The following is a 10201-nucleotide window of genomic DNA, read 5'->3' as shown; positions in this document are numbered from 1 at the left end:
AAGGCTTTCGGAGGACGAAGCTGAGAGATTTAAATAGCCAAGCGTTCTCGTAGTGACACATGGCAGAAAATCTCGCAAGATTTGCATGGGAACAGAACATGGATTTCAATTTTTATTAATTATGAATTTATATTTTAAATTTACAAATAAAAAGTATATAGTGGAAACACTACGAACCCTAAAAATGCGAAAGACCAATCTTAAATGACTCTATGGATTTGAGTTTCCATGGCATTCTTTGGATAATAAATTAAATTTCTTCCAAATTCATGCAAATTTAAAGTTTAACTCTAAAATTCATGATTCAGAATAATATTTTATATAGTTGTTTAAAAATTGAATAAAAAGGTTGCCATTTATATAATTATTTTTAAATATAATAATAAAAACAAGAAATTATTTTGAACAATTTTAATACAATATTGAAACTAAAAAAGTAAATTTAATTTTTTAAAATAAAAAATATTAATATTTTACACAATTAAATGAGTTTTAAATATTTTTAATTTCAATGTACATTTTGATAACATTAATTTCTTTATTCTCCATAATTTTATCCAGATAATAAATTAACCAGAAAAGGTATAATGTTTCTTTTCAACAATTTACAACAAAGAGATTCAAATTGGAAGAAAGTTATTGTCATGCCCCAAACCTAAAAATGAGACCCGAGGGTGAAAATGTAATCTAACCTGTCTCTATATCCAATTAAAACATCCAAAGATACAGTACAAAGGATGAGGGTCCGACCCTGTGGGGTTCCCATGCACCCTAAACACATCCAAATACAATCATATACGCAGCCAAAAAATGTCATTTTATATATATATACATTACCATACCAGAATCTATACAAGAGCAGAAACAGGCTCTATCAAAAACATACAAACGGGTACCCAAATACATCTCAAGATGGCAATCCACCAAAAATACAGTCCTAACACTTATCCAAGCGCTAACTGCAGTACACCGGCCACTACACTCCCTACACCAGGACACTAGTTCCGGTTACTCGAAAAACCTGTAAAAATGTACGTACAGTAAGGGTGAGACACCTTTCAGTAAGGAAGAACACAGGTTATATCGGTATGTGGCATTTGAGTGTTATCATGATGAAACATACACGTAGTTAAATGCAGTCCAATACTAGTTTACACAATGCATACACGCACACATACACATGATCAGCAATCCTGGTGTCGTCACATCCTTCGGCCCAAAGCTGGCCCGCGACATACAGCATTGGCCTGTAGCCAACCCGCGAACACGGCACCACCGGCACATGGCTAGTCCCCGACTCCCATGGCATCATACTGGCACTAACTGGTGGATCCACACCCTTCGGCTTGATCTTCTGAAATAGGCTTACGCCCTCAGATATAGAGCCAGACACTCTCAATACCTGGAACAATTCAGAACCCCGTTCCTATTAGCATTTCAACAGTCACGCACACATGCATGCTTATATTATCAAACAAACTTGTTGGCCTTACAAGGCTCAATATCCTATTTTAATGCTAACAAACAAGTAGAACTTAACATGTTTTGTTTAAGTGATATATTTTCAGGACTCAAGGATAGAGTGTTAAAGAATTGATGAAAGCTTGTACTTCAAAGAATGAATTTAATATGAAGCTTAAAGCATGGATTCAAAAATGGATTTAAAGTTTAAAGCCTGAAGATCATGAGAGCATTGATATTAAAGAAAAAGCTTCAAAAATAAAATCCCAAGTGATCAACATGGAAAGTTCAAAGAAAGATGAAGCAAGCATAAAGACCTCAAGAAATTCAAGGATTGAAAATTTGAAAAAATCTGGGAAATTTCATGTAAGTACTTCAAATAATTTCAATATGGATATATGAAACTCTTAGGTTAATGTATTGGACCTAGATACCTTTGAACATACTTGGAAAATATATTTATAAGGTCAAAAACTATTTCAAAAATATTAGAATCATTTTTGGAATGAAAAACACCAAAAAGAGGATTTTCAAAATGCTGTTAATTTTTCTACATCTGCATTGAAGTATATTTTTGTATATTAAAAACTCTTTTTTTAAAAAAGTATTAAACATGAAAGTTGTATAATTTTCTCTTATCTTTCATTTGACACCAAGATAATCAAATTCGGAGTTATACAGAAAAAGTTATTACTGAAAAACAGAAGGGTGCTCAAAGCTGACAGCAGTATGTGTGCATGCCAGGCGACTGTCTGAACATGCCAGGCGCCCGGGTGGTCGTGGCAGGCGACTGGCTTAGTTTTGGTAGGTGACTACCAGGCTAATACCCTTGCTATTTCTTTAAAAATAACATGGCAGCTGACTAGCGGATTGGGCAAGCCACTGCCACGCGACTGTTTTGATTTTTCTCATTCGGTCAAATTTTTAAATGAGGTTGTTTGTAGCTCAAAATTTATGAAAACTTGGGGGATATTTCAATACACTTGGGGACCAAGTTACTTACCTTTAAAATTCTATAAATAAGCCTCAAATATTATTGAATTATACGACCAAGAATTAAAATTCAACAAAAATTCAGCATCTCTCTCAAATTGCTCTCAAACTCTCAAGGCTCTCTCTTGCTCTCAAGCTCACATATTGTGCACGAATTCAACTGATTTTTTGTTGATCTTCGTCCCCAATATTGTGCTACAAATTCTCAATCTTTCAATCATTGAAAGAATTAATCGGTGATATACTTCATTGAGCTTCAAGTTAAATTTCATATTGTTATTTACTTTGAAGTATATTAGTTTCTAAATTGTTGTACTAATAAGTTCTTTGTGTGAGTAAGTTCTTGTACACAAATATTTTATTTGTATCTCGTAGATTGACGATTCTAAGGGTTGTTTGGATCGTTGTCTAAGCAAGGGGATATTGCTTAGAAAGGCGGGCTCTAGCCTATGTAAGGAGTGACCGGACGAGGGGATATCGTTTGGAGAAGGTGGGCTCTAGCCTTAACCAAGGAATGTTATAAAAGTTTGTTCCACCCGTCAATGGAACAGGTTTAGTGAATCCTTTGGTGGTTTTGCCAAAGGCGAGGACGTAGGCTGTGTTGAAGCCGAACCTCGTAAAAATCCCCATCTCACTCTCTCTTTCCCTTACTCTTTATTTTCAAGCATATTTAAATTGCGTGGATGGTTTAATTGATAATCATATATACTACATAATATAGAAATCAAGTAAACTTGAAGTCTAATTTTGATTTGGGTTACGGAAACCGAAAGGGAGTACGTTGGTTTTACCATATCTTGCGGAAACCATACAAGAGTACGTTACCTGGTTAACAGCCCAAAGAAAAATTAACTGAGAGTTTAGTTGAGTTTTGAATATTGAGAAGAGTGTGAATGTGTTGTTGAAAAATATATTGAAGAAGCAAATCTATATCAGCAAAGTATAAATTATAATTCAACACAGGGCTTACAATTTCATATTTAGGGCTGACAACAAAAGATATATTGTGATTGAATGGTACAAAGCTTGAGATTGATTGGATAGTGTTTGTATTCCAAAAAGTGCTAAAACTTGAATTTTACATCAATCTTATTGTGTTGAAGTGAATTTATATTTGGCAATCAAATTGAGTGTATTGGTTTGGAAATTGTGATTAATTGTTTGATTGTTTCTACTTTCAAAGTGTGGTTGAAGATTGAATGTTTGATTGTGTTATTGATTGAATAAAAGAACTAAATTCTTGATTGATTAAAGAATTAAACAAACAAGTCAAGAATTGGCTAAAAGAAATAAAATAAGTTTAAGAATTCTAAAAAGGAATTAAAAGAAATTTTTTAAAAGCCAATTCACCCCCCTTCCGCCTCTTGAGAAGTTATTCCTAATTTCAAAACCACACCCATTTGGTAATCTAAATCATGGTTTTTCAAACAAAAACAGTTTAAACAAGTCAAGGTACGGCCATCCCAATAACATAGTATAACTCACCATATACGCTTGGTTTTCAACAAAACCAGGGATGCAACCCATCGCCCCATTTTCCCAAAACTGTAATAATGAAAAACCCATAGTTTTTCCAGTTAGATCCCCCCTCCCAAAATGAGTAGCCAAAACACACACAAGACCGTGGACCACAGTTCCACCAAGTTCGATTTCAAAAATAACCAATATAAACACGGTTCCCCTTACATTTTCCCCGAATAGCCAATCCCAAATTCCAAGGCCCCTAAACAGCAAATCGGGTTCCAAAACCTACAAATCACAGTACAGAATATGCTCATAACACTGTTCCCTACAAAACTACCGGATTAGAATTGAAAAACGAGCCCTACCTTGCTTTTTCACCGAACCCGAAAATCTTCAAAACGGGATTCCAATCCATAGAACTTGAAGAGAATCTTTCCATGATCCTCATGGTAATTTCAAATTCACGATTATAACGACGAACGACGAAGGAATCTAGAGAAAGAGAGTGAATCCCGAGTTCCTAGAGAGAGAAACCATTACTTCACTACTAAGCAACTCAAAATATCCTTTTAAAGAGCCTTTGACCTGGGTGGATTCGTCGACGAATTGGTGTCCTCGGCGACGAGTCCGCCATTGGCTTCGACGACGAGTCCGCCATTAGCTTCGTCGACGAGATGGTGGCCTCATCGACGAGCCAGATATTTCTAATTTCCCTGATCCTCTCGGCATTCCCTCGTCGACGAGCCTCTGAATTTCGTCGACGAGAAGGACGAAGACTTCATCGACAAAATCTGGCTTCGTCAACGAGGCTTGCTCTTTTACCAAAATGCCCCTCTCTTTAAATATTTAAAAACCACTTATCACGGTTCGGGTTCTTACAATCTCCCCTCCTTATAAAAATTTCGTCCTCGAAATTTGCCATCTCTCATTCACAGACTCATACATACAATCAAACACATATATACCACTCTGGAGAAAAACTGGTGACCACTACAGTGTAGCCCTATCATACAACATACACATACATACCCTCACTTATGGTGGAGGAATACCGTGGTTACATATACAACTGTCTTAGGAGTTCATAATACACACACTCCCAACAACTAACCACCTATCCCAACCCATAGTCGGATTATGTACAAATGCTCAAAACAATTGTGGATACTCTTGGCGTATTTCCGTTTCCAATTCCCAAGAAGCTTCCTCAACCTCGTGGTTCCGCCACAATACCTTCTCTAACGGTATATCTTTAGTACGAAGCATCTGAATTTTACGATCCAGAACCCGAACAGGTATCTCCTCATACACTAGAGTATCCCCAATTTCCAACTCATCATAACTGATAACATGTGATGGATCCAGCACGTACCTTCTCAACATGGATACGTGAAACACATCGTGGACCCTCGAAAGTGCTGGAGGTAGCGCAACTTTGTAGGCTACCGGACCCACTTGCTCAAGTACTTTGAATGGTCCGATATACCTTGGGCTCAACTTGCCCTTCCTCCCAAATCTCATCACCTCTTTCATCGGAGCAATACGCAGAAATATCTTACCTCCCACTTCAAACTCTAACTCACGGCGGCGAACATTTGCAAAACTCTTTTCCCAACTCTGAACTGATCTAATCCTCTCCCGCATCAAACCCACCTTCTCAGATGCCTACTGCACGAGTTTAGGTCCTAACACGTGACGCTCACCAACCTCGCCCCAACACAAAGGAGATCGACACTTCCGACCATACAAAACCTCGAACGGTACCATCCCGATGCTAGACTGGAAGTTGTTATTATAGGCGAACTCTACAAGTGACACAAATTGTATCCAGCTACCACCGAAGTCTAACACACAAGCTCGCAACATATCTTCCAAAATCTGTATCGTCCTCTCCGAATGTCCATTAGTCTGGGGGTGGAACGTCATACTAAAAGTAAGCTTCGTCCCCAGTGCCTCCTGTAAACTCATCTAGAATCGAGAAATAAACCTTGGATCTCGATCTGACACAATGGACACCGGTACCTCGTGCATTCTTACAATCTAATGCACATACAACTCCGCCAGCCTACTTAAAGGATAGCTAACTTTCATCGGTATGAAATGAGCAAATTTCATCAATCTATCCACGATCACCCAAATAGTATTCTGCCCGTGAAGTACTGGCGGCAATCCGGTCACAAAATCCATGAAAATATGCTCCCATTTCCACACTGGAATAGGCAAAAGCTGCAACAGCCTTGCCTGCCTTTGATGTTCAACTTTCACCTGCTGACATGTCAGACACTATTCCACGAACTGATCAATCTGCCTTTTCATACCAGACCACCAGAAGGTCTCGCGCAAGTCCCAATACATCTTTGTATTACCAGGATGTACCGTATACAAAGAATGATGCGCCTCCTCTAGAATAGTCCTTCTTATCTCATCATCATTTGGAACACACACCCTAGTCCGAAGCCTCAACACACTACCCTCAGAGATGTTAAACTCTGTAGCTAGTCCCTGTCGTACCCTTTTTATGACCTCTGCCAACTCTGCATCACTAGCCTGCGCGGCTTTTATACACTCAAATAAGGCCGGTTGGATCACCAAGCTAGCAATGAAAGCCTGATGATCACCAGACACTAACTCCATGCCAAGGCTTCCCAGGACTTGTCTGATATGATGCTGAGCTACAACCGTAGATACCACCATAGGTCCCGACTTCCGACTCAATGCATCAGCCACCATATTAGCCTTTCCCAGGTGATAACTGATCGTGCAATCGTAGTCCTTGATCAACTCTAACCACCACCTTTGCCTCATGTTCAACTCTTTCTATGTGAAGAAAAACCTGAGACTTTTTATGGTCAGTGAAGATCTCACATTGCACCCTGTACATATAGTGTCGCCAGATCTTCAGTGCATATACCACAGCAGCCAATTCCAGATCATGCGTAGGGTCATTATTCTCATATTCCTTTAGTTGTCGAGAAGCATATGCCATTACCTTGCTGCATAAGCATGCATCCCAGACCTTTTAGAGACGCGTTGCTATAAATCACAAACCCACCATCCCCTGAAGGAATGGTCAACACTAGAGCAGTAACCAGCCGGTGCTTCAAATCCTAAAAGCACTGCTCGTAATCATTGGTCCACTCAAACTAGACTCCCTTCCTGGTCAATCGGGTCAGAGGCCCTGATAGTTTAGAGAACCACTCCACGAACCGACGATAATAACTCGCCAGTTTTAGAAAACTTCGAACCTCCTGCACATTCTTCGGCCTCATCCAATCGACCACAACTTCAATCTTGCTAAGATCAACTGATATACCATCAATAGTTACCACATGGCCTAAGAATGCAATCTGACTCAACCAAAATTCACATTTCTTCAACTTAGCATACGGTTTCTTCTCTCGCAGAATCTGTAACACTAACCTCAAATGTTCCACGTGCTCTTTCGTACTCCTCGAGTATACCAGAATGTCATCAATGAATACAACTATGAATCGATCTAGATACTCATGGAAAATCATGTTCATAAGATCCATGAACACCGCCGGAGCATTCATCAACCCAAAAGGCATGACCAAAAACTCATAGTGGCCATATCTGGTTTGGAAAGCCGTCTTCACTACATCCTCCGATTTGACCCTCACCTGATGATATCCTGATCGCAAATTTATTTTTGAAAAGACCCGCGTCCCCTACAACTGGTCAAAGAGATCATCTATACGAGGTAAAGGATAGCAATTTTTCACAGTTACTTTGTTAATTTCACAGTAATCAATGCACATCCGCATCGACCCGTCCTTCTTCTTCACAAACAATACTGGAGCTCCCCAGGGCGAAACACTTGGTCTAATAATCCCCTGTCTAGTAATTCCTGTAATTGCTCTTTCAACTCACGAAGTTCCGTTGGAGCCATCCAGTACGAAGCTTTAGAGATTGGTGCCTTACCAGGAAGTAACTCTATCGCAAACTCCACCTCATGATCCAGAGGTAAACCAGGTAAATCATCTAGAAACACATCCGGGAACTCGCTGACTACCCGAATATCCTCGAGCCTCAACTCATCCCATGGCAGTTTCTTCATACAAGCTAGGTACCCCTGACATCCGTCCAAGAGTAGCGTCCTAGCCTGCACAATAAAATTCATGGCATCGAACGCACACACGATCCCACGAATTCATATTCCTGCTCTCTAGGTGGTCTAAACACTACTACCTTCGTACGATAGTCGATCATTGCATAACTGGAGAACAACCAATCCATCCCCAGAATGATATCGAACCTCGACATGTCGTATACCACAAGGTCCGCCGGTAGCAGCTTTCCCTGAATCACCACAGGGCAATCTTCCAACATCTTCCTACAGAATGATACACTCCCAGATGGTGTGGTAACAGATAACACCTCGTTCATGACTCGGGTCTCAAACCCACACCGTCCCACACAATTCACAGATACAAAAGAATGGGTTGCACCCGAATTAAATAAAATAGAAGCCTTATTCGAAAGCAATAATAAGGTACCTATCACCACATTCCCAAGTCATTATCCTTGGACTCCATTCTGTAATACAATAAAAATCTATCAGTATCCCCTACAACACATACAATTAACACAATGATCTACACTAATCGTGTTAACTACTCCCTACTAGGTCTAGGTCTGTCCTATCGCACTAACACGAAAGTCGTCAATGATCTGCCCTACTTTTACTGGAATCCTCATCCTAGGAAAAACACGGAATACCGTCGACAAATTTCAGTCTAGTAACCAAACAACCCTCAACCAACTTTACCCATATCCAACATCCTATACTGTGGTATGTACTTACAGTTAAGCCTAACCAAGTCTACAAGACCTAACAACATGGTTAGCTCTAATACCAAGCTGTCATGCCCTGAACCCAAAAATGGGACCCAGGGGTGAAAATGTAATCTAACTTGTCCCTATATCCGATTAAAACATCCAAAGATACAGTACAAAGGATGAGGGTCTAACCCCGTGGGGTTCCCACGCACCTTAAACACATCCAAACATAATAATATATGCAGCGGAAAAAGGTCATTCTATATATATATACAGTACCATACTAGAGTCTATATAAGAACAGAAACAGGCTCTATCAAAAACGTACAAACGGGTACCCAAATACATCTCAAGATGGCAACCCACAAAAAATACAATCCTAGCACCTATCCAAGCGCTAACTGCAGTACACCGGCCACTACACTCCCTACACCAAGACGTTAGTTTTGGTTACTCGAAGGACCTGTAAAAATGTACGTACAGCAGGGGTGAGACACCTCTCAGTAAGGAAGAACACAGGTTATATCAGTGTCTGACATTTGAGTGTTATCATGATGCAACATACATGCAGTTAAATGCGGTCCAGTACTAGTTTACACAGTGCATACACGTACACATACACATGATCAACGATCTCGATGTCGTCACACCCTTCAGCCCAAAGCCGGCTCGCAACATACGACGTTGGCTCGTAGCCAACCCGCGACCATGGCGCCACCGGCACATGGCAAGTCCCCGACTCCCATGGCATAGTATTAGCGCTAACTGGTAGATCCACACCCTTCGACCTGATTTGCAGAAATAGGCTCACGCCCTTGGATATAGAGTTGGACACTCTCAGTACCCGGAACAATTTGGAACCCCGTTCCTACTAGCATTTCAACAGTCATGCACACATGCATGCTTATATAACCAAAAAAACCACACCCATTTGGTAATCTAAATCATGGTTTTCCAAACAAAAATAGTTTAAACAAGTCAAGGCACGACTATCCCAATAACACAGTATAAATCATCATATATGCTCTGTTTTCAACAAAACCAAGGATGCAGCCCGTCGCCCCCTTTTCCCAAAACTGTAATAATGAAAAATCCATAATTTTCCCTGTTAGATCCCCCCCCCCAAAAAGAGTAGCCAAAACACACATAAGACCGTGGACCACAGTTCCACCGAGTCCAATTTCAAAAATAACCAATATAAACACAGTTCCTCTTATATTTTGCCCGAATAGCCAATCTTGAACTCCAAGGCCCCTGAACAGCGAACCGAGTTCCAAAACCTACAAATCACAGTACAAAATATGCTCATAACACTGTTCCCTACAAAACTACCAGATCAAAAGTGAAAACTGAGCCTTACCTTGCTTTTTCACCGAACCCAAAAATCTTCAAAACGGGATTCCAATCCGTAGAACTTGTAAAGAATCCTTCCACGATCCTCGTCGTAACTTCAGATTCACGATTCTAACGACGAACGGCGAAG

This window comes from Malania oleifera, chromosome 3 (assembly GCF_029873635.1).
Source record: "Malania oleifera isolate guangnan ecotype guangnan chromosome 3, ASM2987363v1, whole genome shotgun sequence".
NCBI classification, from domain to species: Eukaryota; Viridiplantae; Streptophyta; class Magnoliopsida; order Santalales; family Ximeniaceae; genus Malania; species Malania oleifera.
Note: the sequence above shows the minus strand (reverse complement) of the source record.